The sequence below is a fragment of the Petaurus breviceps genome, unplaced genomic scaffold (genome assembly GCF_028583685.1).
Source record: "Petaurus breviceps papuanus isolate PSGF00001 unplaced genomic scaffold, PetGlider_PUasm1.0 214, whole genome shotgun sequence".
NCBI lineage: Eukaryota > Metazoa > Chordata > Mammalia > Diprotodontia > Petauridae > Petaurus > Petaurus breviceps.
Genome location: NW_027185863.1, coordinates 25,394,884 through 25,411,344, shown reverse-complemented (window position 1 = coordinate 25,411,344; position 16,461 = coordinate 25,394,884). Strand labels below are relative to the sequence as shown.

Sequence of the window (16,461 nt, the reverse complement as noted above, 5' to 3'; positions counted from 1 at the left end):
TTTCATTCCTGAAAGCATCTTTGGAACTTTTAGCAAGCATACTGAATACCCCCAGTCTACCCTTATCCCTCCCCTTGGCCTTACCCTTTACTTTCTTTTAGGGCAAGATGGATGGAACTTTTAAAATTGCATCCATGACCAGTAAATGACATGAAGAAATTAGATTTGTCATTTTATCTTCCTCGGGTTGATCCTGACCTTGAGAGACCTGGAAGTATACAACGGACGATGAGCACTAGTACATGTATTTCAGAGGAAAAGTTTTCCCAGAGCTCACCAGAGAGGAGATTGACTATTTCATTTTTTTCTCTCTCTCTATTTTAAGTATTATTCATTGTCAACATGGATATTCTTATGAGAATTTGGGAAACAAATGATTTCCTATATTTAATAATGTCTTAAAATAGTTGAATTGTCAGTACTAAATTTCCTTTATCCAGACTTGTGTGTACATATTTATGTGCATACACATAGTTCAGACAATTGTTCTATTCAAAGAAATGCTAAGAGCAAATAACCATTTGCACTTGAAGTGTGACAAATATTTAAATGTTGTTAAAAATAATTTTGCGTTGCATACGGTGGTGATGGCAAATACGACAACAAAGTATAGTGGAATAAACTCTCTGGGCCTTATGAAAAGTTCTAAAATATTAAGTTACAGTAGAGTTGCATCTTTGCTCTTCTTTTCTTTTTGTTTTTCTAATTGCAGCAAATGTTCTCAATTTTGGGTGGTAGGGGTAGGAAATAAAGACAACAAAAAATTGTCATGGCATTGGGGGTGAAGGAGTCATTCCTGCACACCATTTGCTAGTTCCCAGTCCAATGAAATCTGATGCAATCCAATCTCATTCAACCCAATCTGATCCAATATAGTCAAGTAGGTACTTATGGAGGATCTAAGGTATGCATGGCAGGTACTAGGTACTGGAGATATAAACCCAAAATGAAAAAAAAAATAATCCCAGTCTTCAAGGAATCAAGATGGCACTACAAGGAAACAGCATGTACATAGATATGCATATACATAATGATCTGAGGAAGGAGGGAGTACTAATAGCTAGAGATCATTTAAAAGGATACTGTAGGATATGGCACATGAACTGAGCCTCCTCATCTCTGCCTACTGGTTTTCCTGGCTTTAAGTGCAATTAAAATCCTTTGTCCTACAGGAAGCCTTTCTTAAACCCTCTCAGTTCCAGTGCCTTCTCTCTTTTTATTATTTCCTATCAATCTTGTATATAGTTTGTTTACACATATTTGTTTGCAGGGCAAAGACTGTCTTTTGCTTCTTTTTTTTTTATCCCTGCTAGCACAATGCTGGGCACATACTAGGTGCTCAACAAATGTCTATTGACTGACTGACTTTTTTTTTTAAATGGAATGCTGGGGCGGCCAGGTGGCACAGTGTGTAAAGTGCCGGCCCAGAATTGGGAGGACCCGAGTTCAGTTCCAGCTTCAGACAGTTAACACCCACACAAAAAATACTAGCCGTGTAACCTTGGGCAAGTTACTTAACCCCAACTGCCCTCCAAAAAGGCAAAAAAAAAAATGGAATGCTTCATGAATTTGCACATAATCCTTGTACAGATGCTATGGTAATCTTCTCTGTATCTTTCCAATTTTAGTATATATGTTGTGAAAGCCAACACCTGACTCACTGATTGAAGGGAATTAGGGATTCCAAGAGACAAATTTAAGGAGGAAATTCAGAAGAGAAATAGAAAAAAAAACTTTTGCAAAGCCATGGAGCTGGGAAATGGAAGAAGCAAATAGATCAATTTATCTCAAACAGACTGTCAAGCTAGGGAGTGTTGGCTGGAGCCAGTAATTTCCATGTCAAACTGAGATATTTCTTTTTTATTCTGGAGGTAATAGGGAGCCATTGCAGCTCCCTGAAAAAGAGAAGTAGAATAGTCAGATAAGATTTAGAAAAAAAAATTAGCAGCAATGGATAGGATTCATTGAAAATGAGTGAGACTAAAATCTGAGAGTCCAATTAGAAGGTTACTGTTGTGGAAAAGATAACAAGGACCTGAAATAGAATGGTTGAGAAGGGGACAAATAGAGATATGTGGTTCATGTAGACTTGAAAAAGATCTAGCATCTAATTAGATATAGAGGATGGGGTAAAGGAAAGGGACAAGGATGGCTCTAACACTGAAAACTTGGGTTGCTGGAAGAAGGGTAGGAGCCTTGGAAGGAATAGAAGATTTTGAAGGAGGGATGGACTTGGAGTAAGACAACAAACGCTGATTTGGTCACATTGAGTTTTCATTGATTGTGGGACTAAAGAAAAGGTAATTATAGAGGAAGACAATATAGAGGGGGGGTGGGTTAAGACTGAAATATGGGAACTCATTACTGAGTTTCAAAGGCAATGGGAACTTACATGATTATTTGATCCAGCCAATGAAACTTGGTTGGAAAGTATCTTAACTCGAATCTTGAAATAAATGTGCAAGTACAGGGTGATAGTAAATGGTAGAGGGAAGGGGGATCAGAAGAGAGCATATCATTTCTGAGCCACCTATTCTTTCCCCTCTCCCCCACCTCAGTTTAAGTGTGTACACAAGTCCCCAGCTCTTCTGCTCTCACTAGTTGAAGAGGGGATTACAGTAACTTCCTTCAGTACTAGTAGGCTTAGAATAGTAAATATTAAGTACCTAATAAGTGCCAGACATTTAGGGGCTTAGGACAACTATGTGGCACAGTGAGCACTGAGACTGGAGTCAGTAAGGCCTGACTACAAATTTGGCCTCAGACACACGCAAGATATATGACCCTTGTCTAGTCACATAACCTCTGTTTGCCTCAGTTTCCTCAGTCATAAAATGGGGATGTCAATGGCACCTATCTCCCATGGTTATTGTGAGAATTAAGTGGTATAATAATTACAAAGAACTTAGGATAGTGCTTGCTATATAATAAGTGTTATATAAATGTCAGCTTTTATTATCATTAGGCATTAGGGATACAAATATGAAAAAGAAAGGTAATTTCTGTCCTCACGGAGCTCATAATCTAATAGTGGTAAGACAATATACAAAATAAAATTGAAAAGGGATTGGATGAGCACCACCAAGTAGTCAATTTAGGGCACATTTATGAATCAAAACCAGGCAGAACACTGATGTAAAATGAAGTGTAACCTGTAAGATTCTGAGCCCTATAAAAAGAAAGATTTTTGGGAGTTTAATGCTCCACCTTCCAGCCCTCCAATCAGAGGGGAGAGGCAATAAACTGTGCTGAGGGGACAACTATCAAAGTTGAATTCTTCCAGTCTGTCTCTAGAGAGAACATAGATGTCCTTGCTTCCACGGTCTTCTACTTCTGGTCTCTACTTAGTCCCGACATCTTGGGTGCCCTGAAGTCAGTCCAGACAAGGTTATTGTCATTTTTTTAAATTTTACTGTAGTTATTGAAGTGCTATATGGAGCATAAACTAGAAGTGAAGCAGTACTAAGGGCTGTTTCCCATCCCAATCTTATTCTCTTGGCCAAGTATGCAGTTTCTTTACGACCAAGATATCTATCAGTTAGATACCCTTTACTACAAAGATATATATATATATATATATATATATATATATATATATATATATATGTGGGTGTGTGTGTATAGAGAGAGCATTATACTTTATAGACTATTATATATTATATATTATTAGTATTATGTTATATATTATACTATATAGACTCTTATAAATATATATGAGTCTCAGTAGAGACTCTTGCTATTGCCATCATTATCTCCTATCTCCTGAGCATAGCTTAATTTGGGAAGCACACAGGTTTTTTGATCTAAGCTGGACTTGTAAAAAGTGATTTCTGACTCAGATAGCCCCAGGTACTACAGGTACCAGTGGATGAAACTTGTTTCATTGAAGGATGTAGAATGGTGGAGGTCCTTGTTCTTCCATCTTTACCCTCCAGTGCATGAATCAGTGGGGCTGCTCCTCCATACCTGTGGGATCAGGTGCTCTCTAAAGTTGGCATGGCTTGTGATTAAGCCCCACTTGCTCTGCCCGACTTGTAGTTCTGTTATAATTGGTAGCTGTTATTGTTGGTAGAAGAGTTCTGAGTACTAAGTGCATTATCATGCCAAGTGCTGATAAGAATACAAAAACAGTAACACATTTTTTTTTGCCCTCATTGAGCTTAAAATATAGTTGGGGAATAAACATACACATATGAAACAGTTAAGGTGAAAAACAGCCCAGTATATGATTGTGTCAAAATGACTGACACATACAATAAGTACTAAGTAGTTCAGAGAAGAAACAAATCAATGTGGGCTGGACTAGGTTCAGGAACACTTTATGAAGGAGGTGGGATGTAAGCTTTAATAAGGAATACAATTCTTGATATAAGCCTGCTTGTTTCTGAAAACTTGCTAAGCACAGCTGGTACCTGATAGGGAATGGGGATGGAGTAGGAGGACTGACAGAATTGTTAGGTATAAAAAGGAAATATGAAGAAAAAAAAGATTATAAATTATTTTCCACATAGATGTATTGCCTTAAAGTCACTGTTGAGATGTTGTTAAAGCATGTTTTAAGCAAAGATTATGGGAAATGATCTCTTATTTAATGAACTGGGATAAAAGAGACCTGGATTGTAGTTTGGACTATGTAAAAAAATAGATTTGAAGAAATGAATATCCTCATTTGTACAATGGAAAAACTGAGACTTGGAGTAGATAAATGACCTATTAAGGGCCACTTACCTTGGGGAGGAGAAGGAGAAAACACTTATTACATACTGACTATGTATCCAAGCAAAGGGACATTACTTGTCCTTGAAGAACTCAAAATTCTATTGGGAGACAAAATGAAGATAATTATACAAATTAGTTATATATACAATTAATGGAAAATAACCAACAGGGGGGAAGGTATTGGAATTAAGAGGGATCTGGAAAGTCTTCCTATAAAAAGAAAGATTTTAGCTTTGTCTTGAAGGAAGGCAGGGAAGCAGGGAGGTGGAAATGAGGAGGCAGAGCATTTTATGTATGAAGAACAGTCAGTAGAATGTCTGGGGTTGGGAGAAAAAGTGTCTTTTTCTAGTAATATCATAGAGGACAATGACTCTGGTTTCCGGAGTATATGGTGGTATTTAAGGTGTAAGAAGACTGGAAAGGTGCATATGTAGAGTAGGTTATGAAAGACTTTGAATGAGAAAAAGGATTTTTTATTTGATCCTGGAGGTAACAGGGAGCTGCCAGCATTTCTTGAATGGGGAGATTGAGTAAGGGCAAGGTGACATTATCAGACCTATACTTAAGGAAAATCACTTTTACTGTTGAATGGAGGATGGATTTGGATGGAGAGAGACTTGAAGTAGTGAGATCATGAAGCAGGCAATTGAAGTAGTCCAGGAATAAGGTGACAGGGGACAGCTAACTTGAAGATTTTGTATTTTATCCTCGAGGCAATAGGGATCCAGTGAAGTTTCTTTATTTTGGTACTGCCATTTGTACCCTCTTCCACACAACCTTTTCAAATTTATTCAATTGACCAGAGGCTTCCTCAGAGCAATCCTGTGAGGTAGCTAATGCAATTATTTTTTATTAGCATATTACAACTGACAAAATTGAGGCATACAGAAGTTTAGAAGTTTATATGTATGTGGGGACTTACCTGTAAGGGTTGTTGCTATAAGATTCTAAGCATAGGATATTAGGAGAGTGTCAGTTTCGTTATAAAGACTGGGACTTGAAGCCAGGTTTCATTCATCCTGGCTCAGCATTTAGTCTTCTTGATTATAAAAATAAACAAATAGAAAAATAAACCTTCAATAGTTCTCAATTAGCTATAAAAGAAGATGCAAACTCCATTTATTGAAATTTGGAGTCCTCTGCAGTTTTCTGCCATATTAAGCCTACTTTAGTCTATCATTCCTCTCACTGTCACATTAGATTATTATATGTTCCCCAAACGTTCCATACTCTTTCTAATTCTTTGCAGTTTTTTTTAGTCTCACCCCACCATTTGAATAATCATCCTCTTATGTTTGGCCTGTCCTTTTTATCAACCGATCTTCTGATGAGATTTATTAAATATCCCGAAACAAAAGTGAAATGCTTAAATAGTTTCTGCCTCTTTGGTGCTTGTGTGAGAGAGAGAGAGAATGAGAGAGAAAGAGAGAGAGAGAGAGAGAGAGAGAGAGAGAGAGAGAGAGACAGAGAGAGAGACAGAGACAGAGAGAGAGACAGAGAGAGAGAGACAGAGAGAGAGAGAGACAGAGAGACAGAGACAGAGAAAGACAGAGACAGAGAGAGACAGAGACAGAGAGAGACAGAGAGACAGACAGAGACAGAGACAGAGAGATAGACAGACAGACATGGGTATAGTTATGAAAATATTGATATTAATATAAATATAGATAAAAAAGGAATGAGATAATACAGATGTTTTCAGGAGAGGAAGATACTAAGAGATGAGGGATAAAGGCAATTATTGAACTGTGACTTAAAAGAAGGATTCAGATGCTGAGGTGAAGAGGATACACTGGGATTGAAGAGGGAGGGTGTTCAGTACAACAGCACAGAAATGGGAAATGAAGTGTGCTATACAAGGAATCGTAAGAAGCCTTGTTTGATAGAACTATAATTTATGTGAAAGGCAATAATAAATAATAATGGTGGAGTCAGCTTATGAGGAATGTTAAGTGTAAAACAGTGTATTCTATCTTAGATAGGGAGTCACTAGATTTTATTTAGTAGTGGTCTGATACGGTCAGACCTGTGGTTTGTTTTAACAAAATTACTTTGGCAGCTCTGTGGAAGATAGATTGGGAAGCCTTCTCAGATATTATCACTTCCATGAAACCTTCTTCATTGCTTCAGTTGGGAATCTCCCTGGAAACCTGCCCCCCTTTTGTCCCCAGTATGTTGTCCACATTGTATTTTGCATTCTAATTGTTTGTGTGGAACATCACCTCTACAAGACTGAGTTCCATGAAAGAAGAGGACTTAATAGTTTTGTTTTGTTTTACTCCTCAGTGATTAGAAATGTGCCTCACATTCAGTAAAGGAATTCTTTAATGTTAATATAAGGTTCACAGAACTGTTTCCAATGTATCTATACCCTAACAGATTAAATATTCAGGATAACAACAACACATGAGATTCAAGTTTTTGACTTCTTTAGATTTTGATTGGGAATTTTATAATTTTTGAACCTAGATTTTTGAGTATATTATGAAAGAGTGTGAGGCATAAAATGGGGAAAAATGCATCAAGAGAAAAGTTCTCAGTGACAGGTTAGAGTTTTGTGTATGCCTTGAGCTGTTAGCATGCTAATGGATTCCTTACAATCTGCATTTTTGAATAGTTTTTACACTATGACAGTAATTATAAAACTTAATAAAAATCCCTGAAGCACAAAACAGGGCTGAATTGTGGGAGCTATTATTGGCATTCGCAACCTACAAGTAGAGTGCTATGAATAACACTGACTGCATCCAGTGAATCTATAGTACAGTGTGTCCTGAGTGAGAGGCTACCTCCTCTTCACCACTCTGTTCATAGAGAAAGTGGGATGTTTAAAGGTTCTAAGAGTGATTCTTGCAGATTGTAATCTTCCTGAAGGCAAAGGCTTTTTCAATTTTTGTTTTGTATTCCAAGTGCCTAGTGCTGCTCCTTATAATAGGCTCTGAATAAATGTGTGTTGAATGCATCAATAAGATCTTTAAGCATAGTAAGAAAGGAACAAAAATCTGTGTCCTTCCTTGGCACTTGACTAATGTCCAAGACCAGACACTCGAAACTGTTGTGGTAAGGGAGGACGATATGAGGCCATATGAAATAGGTAACCAGTAATATTTATTGTAATTTCACAAGTTTGCAGTTTTTGTGACTTATTCTATCCAGTCTAATGATTTCTTCTTGGAGGATATTTCTGTGATTTTGGAGTTTGCCACAAGGTGAGTGTTGATACCTTATGTTTGGCACTGTAAGACTGATCTACTTAAGGGTATCTGTGAAGTCATTCTGTACAGCCATAATTTGTCTTCTACCTGATAAATATTCTAACCCTCAAGGCCCGTCTCTTCTGCATTCTTCAAGTAGTGAGTAAATCAATTAATTCTCTCTTATAGTTCTGGTTTCCCTCATAGGAATAGCCTACTTTGTTGCACAAGAATGAATCCTTTGATTTAGCATATTTGTATGGACTACTTTAGGTTTTCATGAGGACTTTGCTAAGACAATTGTGTAGGAGACATTATCCTCCCTTTTCTTGTATATAAACAAAAAAAATGATTTATGTGATTTTGTGAGTCACAATCCAAGCTCTGTGAGTGCTTATTTTCCTCTTAAATTTTAAGGAGTTCTCTTTGTAACCAAGTCATTCTCTCCCCTTTTGCAACTGATTTACTGGGCTTTGGTATAAGCAGTATTTTGATAAAATAGCTAAAAATATTCTTTAAATCCCTGCAGCATTTTTGTTAATGTTTGTCAGAAATTTCTTAAAGGGCTTGATGTTTTTTTTTTCACTTAACATTCCAAAAATCGAATGTAAATGAATAGTTTCTAAATGGAATTATAGCATATCTTCATTATACCATTCTGTTGGTGTCTTTGGGAGTTTCAGTCAGGAGAAAAGATCTTATCAATGATAACATTTCTTTTGCTTCAGTAACAGTGTAATGGGATGGTAGCAGTATACAGGATTAGATAGTTGCTGCCTTTTAGAATAAGAAAAAAAAAGAACCAAACAAGTATAGCAAAATACATTATTTTGTCTGAAAGTCTCTTTAGAGAACATCTCAAGGTAATCATAAAAATATACATCCATATCACAGGGTCATACATTTGGACCCATATGGAAGTATAGAAACTTATCTAGTCCTATGCCCTCTTTTTGCCTCTATGGGAGATGAAGACAAGAGATATCAAATTCCTTGTCCCAGGTCACGTAGATGACAGTCGGAATTTTAGTGCAGAATCTAAATCCAGCAAAATTCACTGGAGCTCCATGACACCAGGGCATGTCCTTTACCTTTCTTTGAAACCTTAGCACAATGCCTGGCACAAAGTAGAAGCTTTATAATTGAGAATGATTATCCATTAAACCCTCAGTATATTGAAAAGGCAGAGAAAGGAAATAGTTTAACCATAGTAGTTAGCTGCAATGATTAGATAAGGAATCTTTTTCAAGAATGTATGGAAAGCAATGAGAATTTTACTATGACTTGTAAAGAGTGGGAGATATGGATGTGTGTGTAATATACATATACATGCATACATAAACACATATATTCTATTAGTAGCAAGTAACACACAAATAAAGAGAGCAAATTTTTTTTTGTCTCCTTCCTAGAAGAAAGAAAATGGAAATCTTTATTCTTTTGCTTTCCATGTTACCCAAGAGAATGAAATGTTCAATGAGTGCTTTGAGGATAAAATAAAGGAGAAAAAGAATGCCAAAGGGCAAAGTAGAATGTAAACTTTTATTAGTAGTTTGGGGGGTTGGAGAATGAAACATAGACAAGCAATAGAAGAAAGACTATTGGATAGTTATAGCAATGATAATGACAATGACAATGATAAAAAAATAGCTATAGTGCTACAATCTTAGTAGTAGAAACTTTTTTGGGTGCTGTTAATAATAATAAGTGACATTTTGAGGGTTGTGAAGCATTTTGCACACATCAGTTTGAGTCTCAGAAGCCATTTAAGAAAGATACCCCTTTCTTAATTTCCCCTTTCATATGGGGAAAAAACCTAAGCTCAGAGAGATTATTTAGGCTACCTGATTTCACTTAACAAATATTAAGGTCTGGGGAGGGATGGGAATGCATATACCTTTTAGTCCAGGATTGTTTGATTACATTTTGCGGCAAGAAGTAAGTTGGCTCCACAGATGCTGCAAGATGAGGAGTGAGTGATCTGGACATAGAACTTGAATAGCAAAGTAGCCATACTTGATGACTTCCTACCCAGATAGCTAGCTGTAAAACTCTGACAAAAGCAATAATGAAGACTCTTGTCCCCCCAGAGCATGTGTCCAGGATGTCATCTCCAAGATGGAAAAAAAACTTGATAACCACTGTGTACTCCTGGTTATTCATATGTGGACAAACAGTAACTCCAGAAGTTATCTAGAAAGCATTGCTAGAATTTCTGAAGTCCTGGGAGGGTGTTGATGGAGAGGGACAAACTGAGAATTTTAAGAGTACAGACAGTGTCTTCATGACTACTGGAGTTTGAATATAAGATGTAAAAGGTAAGGTGGATATGGAAAGGATGTAATGTCTAAGAACAGATTTAGAATTTAAGGACCCTGGCCTTAAATATGAGGATGATGAATTCCTCCATGGGGATGCAATTCACCTAGAAAGGTGTAATAAAAATATTTTAAAAGTCTTGAGACTTGGCACCAAATGGCACCTATTGCCAAAATTGGTACTGTAGAATTCAATCCTATTTCTACTACATTTTCCATATTTAAATACCAGCAGCAATTTTGTTTGTATGTTAGAAATTTATGCAATATTACATTTATTTCAAACACTTCCATCTTGCATATGAAGAAATTAACCATTTAGATGGAAAATGACTTGTCCAAGGTCACTTTTTTGGTGGTAATTCTGGGACAAATACCCCAGGTGCTCAGTACATACTCCAGTTATTATTCAATTAGATCACATTATTTTATTTTTACATCCCAACTGTATGGATATTTCTATCTTGTTCAAAACTTAAAAGAAAAAATTTAATACACAAGTGTTTCTTAAACACACACTTTGTTCTTCTAAGCATTGATGCCAAAGCAAGATAAGGTATGGCTGTGGCTCTTAAAGAATTTTCCTATCTGGGAAAAATAGGCTGACACATTTGAAACAAATACTGATTGAAAAGTGTGTGTGTGTGTGTGTGTATACATACACACACATACATGTGTGTAAATACACATGCATGGGTATATAAACATACACATACATTTGTGTGTACACTGTTAAAATCCATAGTACATAGATGGAAATGTGAGTTCACAGAAGGGAAAATAGTCAATTACCTATATGTTTTCAAGTATAAGAAAACTGTTATCAGTTTGACATAAGTGCTACTATTTTTAATAAATAGAAGGGAAACGAGTATTTTTAATAATTTTTCTCTCTAGGTATTGTGTAAATATAAATTTAATATCATTTATTGTTGCATGAAAGAAATAAACACAAATCACTTTGACATCATTCAGTGTGCTATGTGTATAGGGTATTTGGGAAAGTAATACACAGTATGCAACACTTCCTCTCCCCTCTCCTTTTTCTGAATTATCTTGTGTCTTAGGAATACACAGTTTATATATAACATTGCAGGATAGCAGGGAGCTTTCCACATTTCACACTTGTAAAATGAATTTCAGTAAAAAAGAAATGGAAGTTTTCCAATATGACAAATTGTAAGATTCTTTTCCAGCGAGTAGAAACCAATTATTTCTCCTGAGATCTTCTTGAGCTGCTTACACATCATTTTGTGGTTTTGGACAAATAACATGCCAAATGTTTGAGAAGTTCTGCTGTCATAATACTCTTTATACCTATTAATTCTTTTTTTATCAAAGTTGGAGATCTTGAGAACTGCCACATTTTACATGTTCATGTTCCCTGTCCTTTGTGGCATTTCTAGCCCATGTCATTGCTACTCCCTAAATTTTCTTAAAAAACCAAACATTTTTAAATATAACATTTCTACAAGATATTAAAAGTTAAATAAATAAAGTATTAAACCAAGACATTGAAAATACATAATTATGGAAGATATGAGACATTATATGATTGTCTCTAACACTGTCTTTGGAACATATTTTCGGAGTTTATGTTACATGCTTTTCTTACAGCAGTTAAAAAGAATGACAACTTTAGCTAAGAACATAAGCCAAAAAGTGTTTCTTACATTTAGATTTCCCATTCATTCATGTTTTGGAGTTGATATTCTTATGGTTCATTTTCATGTATGAAAAATGATTGTTAATTTGGTGATTACTGAAGAATCTAAAACATATTGAAAAACATCAGATTTAATCATTTATAAATACCGTAGCCTCCCTGATAACCGGAGAAACAAACACAACAATTATATCAGAGCATTTAAAATGCCTTATTCATGACATTGAGGCTACATATATGCAGTTGCTGTACACTTAAGTATCTCGAGTGGACTATCCAAATTAAATATTACATCCATTTGTAACAAGTGAGACTGAAGTACCCTCTTTTGGGAAACATTTTGAATTTTTGTCCATATTAGAGTTGGGACTTTCCATTACAGATGAATTCACTGGGAGTTCTTTGGCAACACTAAGCAGACTGGATTTATTTAATTGGTAATGAGAGTTTCTGAAAGTGTGTGTTGTGGGGGTGAGGTGGGTAGTGGGGTGGATGTGTGGATGTGTGATGCATGACCTGTCCTTTAACCATAAGAGAAAGTCGTTGTTATTGTATATCCAAGTTTTTTTTTCCTTCCTTTTTTGAATTGTATTCAAGAAAACATTGATTCCTTGAAGAAGGGTGAGGATATCTGAAACTCTAAAGATAGAGATCTTGGTAATTGCCTCAGCTATCCTAATGATTTGGGGTCTAGGGAAGTATTTGAAAGGAGAGCTTGACTATAGGTATGCAAAAGTGGAGAAGTTTTGAACCTGAATGGAAACTTAGCCTATGAGGATCTTATTGTCTGAAGCCTGAAGAGGAAATAATCCGGAAAGAGTTTGAAAGCAAAAGAAGCTTCCATGCTCTTGGGAAACATTGCCCACTGGATCTAGATACTAATCTAAGACAGTAGGCAAAGAGGCCAATTTCATTACAAATAGTAGAGTCAGCCATAGCTAGTGAACTTGTTTGAGAAAAATAAAGCAAAATATGGAGTATAGGTCAAATATAATATGTTAAACAGGGGCTTTTCAAATTATTGAGGAGGAATGATGCAAACAGAGCAAGAGGCTTGAAGACTAAGAGAGGAAAATCTGAAAGTTCGACAAAGGAATATTTCTAGTCAAGACAGTCTGAGAGTACAAGATTTCAGTGATTCTAAAGCAAGTAAAACCAAAGGTGAAGGGGGGGGGCAAAGTTAAAAACTTGAAATTCAGGGTAAGATTTGATAGACCTTTGATGGAATGATGAAAGGGAATATCCTTCACAAATCCAGGGTATCTATATCTTAAGGCAAAATTTGTAGTAAAAGGTTTTAGAATGGTTGAAAAATCTTCTGTCAAACCTCAGCTGTCAAATCAAGTTTTTGTTGACTATAATCCTACAACTATAACAAGACTCCCTCCCAGACAGCATTAGACTGGCTGAATCTGGGGGTGTGAGGAAAACACAACTCTCTTTTTTTCTTTAATAATTCAATCATGTAGCAGAGAAATCAAGAAAATAAAATTCTAAATTCTAGGATGAGACATTGATGTTAAAATTATTGAAATTTTCCATATATTTGCCAGTTTAACTCCCTAACTTCATTGTAATACTTAGGAGTATAGGATTGAATGTTTAGATTTGGAAATGACCTCAGACGCTTTCTAGTACAACTCCATTTTACAGATGAAGAAACTGAGGCCCAGACAAAGAAAAACGAACCATGGTCACACAAGTAGTAAGTGGCAGAAGCAGGATTTGAATCCATATTTTCAGATTCCAAATCTGGTTTTTCCACAGTATTATGCTGTCTCCCTAAAGGGTTGTTGTTGTTGCTGTTGTCATTACTATGGGTTAAACAAAAACAACAAAGCTTAACCAAAAAATCGCATGCTTTCTTTGGAGGAAAGGGGCAAAGAGAGAAGGGAAAAGCCTGCATACCTACCTAGGTCATAGGAAATGTTGTGGAAGAAAACTGGTAATGTTACAAGGAAATCAGTAGGGGGAGAGAGTTAGCTATGTGCTGGGCCTTGCTACTGAAACATGAACAAAAAAGATTCCTGCTTTGACAGAGAGAATAGTCTTAGTTTAAGTCATTATAGTTAGATTAAGAGAATCTATCTTAATTCTTTAAAAAATATACCTGACCCCTTCCTCCCATCTCTTTTAGTATACATTTTAAATGATGCAGTTATTAAGACAACACTAGATCCAAATACTTCTGCTTTTTGACCATAAGATTCTATTCCTACAATTATCCTTACTAATACTTAACTGCATCTTTTTTCATAACTTCTACTATTGTTGCCCTTCTGTTCCTTTGTTGTATTAATTTTTCAGGCTATTTGGCTTAATGTAAGAAAACAACACAACACAAAACAAAAAGAAAACAAAACAAAACTCTCCCTAATAGAACTGTCTAAAAATGCAATGGGCTGCCTTAAGACATGGAGTATTCTACTTCACCAGAGATGTTCTAACAGAAGAAACATAAGTACTTGCAACAAGTGTTGTGAAGGAATTCCTGGTCAGATATATCTTGTATCAGATGGTTTCTGAGTTTCCTTTCAACTCTTAAATTTTTTTCTCTTTCTTTCTTCTTCCCTTCCTTCCTTCTTTCGTCAGTCAATGAGAGCCAGAGTGAACTGGGTTCAAGGTATGGTCTTTAAGAAAGAAATCTAGCCAAGATATTAGAGTAGGTTTCAGCCATCAAAATTTACCTTCCTTTGGGTAGAGCACCCTAAGGTAAGCGCATGATATCCCATTTGGAGAGAATAGAGGAGAGGAGAGGAGCTGAATTGCCCTAATGGAACTGACCAGTTGGTCCCACGTGGGGCAGCTCAGACTACTCAGAGATTGTGGTTTATCCTTTGTTCTTGAAGAAAACACCATCTAAATGATGGTGAATAAAATTGAATGCCATACTTTAGATGTGGTCTAATCAGGGGAGAGTGCAATTGGACTATAACCTCTTTCATTCAATCTATTTATCCCATTAATGATGGTATTCCTTCAAGTTAAGGAATTAATTAATTCTCTTCCACTTAGCTGCAACTTCCAGTGCCTCCTGGTTTAATTTATTGGGAGAATTCAACAGTGATATGCTTTAACTCCCTCAGTACTATGTCCACCCATTGGTTAACTCATTCACTGGAAAATTATCTCACATTCAAAGAATCACTAATGATGTAATTCATTTGTAACTCTTTGACCTCTTCACGGACACTTGCATGCGGTTATTTTTCTTTGCTTCATGAATTTCTATTACAAAATATTTCTTTTAAAAACAATTATTTGTTTTCATTATTTTGTTGTCACCTATATTTCCCCCAGCAACCCTACCTTTCCCTCTTTCTAGTGGGTGCTCCCATATTAACAAAGCAAAAAAAATTAAAAACAATACAACAATAAGTTTGAAAATATATGTAAAGTTCTACAGCTATGTACTCCTTGCCATTGCAAAAAAGTAAAGGGACATGCCTTCTTATGTCCCTCCTTTGGGGATCATGCTTGTTCTTTGTAATTCTGCAATATTTATTCTCCATTGTTCTGTAGTTCTTATTTTTTCATTCAAATTGTTACAGTCCATATGTATATTGTTTTCTTACCTTTGCTTGATTCACTCTGTATCATTTCCTATACATCTTTCCATAGCTCTCTTCATTTTCCATGCTTGTCGTTTCTTATGACACAGAAATATTGCATTATATCTATTCATTCCACTCTCCATCTGCAGTTCTGTCTGGTTTCCTGATACCCCTTCCAGGATTAACTCATCACGTCTAATCTCATTACCATGCTGTTAACTCAAGCCTTGAATGCCACATGATTCAGTCTCCTCTCCTCTCTGATTGGAGGGCTGGAGTGTAGAGCACTAAATTCCTCCCAAAGCTTTCCTTTATAAAGGGTGGTAAGTGTGTCCACCCCCTCCTCCCCCACTCCCCTACCATTGTCTGCACCTGCAGCTCTGCAGGTTTCAAATCCATGAAACAAGACCCCCCCCCCAACCACTTTCTATTTTCCTGTGTGTGTGTGTGTGTGTGTGTGTGTGTGTGTGTGTGCATGTGTGGTCTGCCCCTATTTGATTATAAGTTCCCTGAGGGCAGGAACTACTTTTTTTTATTTGCATCCTCAGCACTTAGTGCCTGACACATTGTAGAAACTTAATAAATTGGATATCTTTTTGTATATTTACTTTATTTCCAGGTCTTTGATATTGCAAAGTGTTACTATAAATATTTTGGCATATAGTCAATTGAATTAAAAATTATTAAATCCTTATTGTGTGCTAGCCACTGTACTAAAAACTGAGAATGCGACTAAAGAGGTAAAAAACACTCCCTGCCCTCAAGATGCTTGCAATCTAATGGAAACAACTTGCAAACATATGTGCAAAGCTAGCTATATACTTTGGAAAAGAGGAAATGATTAAGGGGGGGGTAATTGAATCAAGAAGCATTACAGAAGATTCCTATAGAAAGTGGAGGAGTTTTAGTTAGGACTTGAAGGAAGGCAAGGAAGATGGGGATGAGAGAGAAAGTTCCTAGCATGGGGGGCAGCCAGAGAAAATGCCCCAAGTTAGGGATAGAAGGGCTTT

General features: G+C 36.3%; 1 non-coding gene across 1 annotated transcript; it reads right to left on the bottom strand.

The window, feature by feature from the left end:
• Positions 1-1,545: 1,545 nt before the first annotated feature.
• Positions 1,546-1,652, bottom strand: LOC138165800 (U6 spliceosomal RNA). The gene has a single exon (XR_011169465.1). It is a non-coding gene; the product is annotated as a U6 spliceosomal RNA (small nuclear RNA).
• Positions 1,653-16,461: the final 14,809 nt, after the last annotated feature.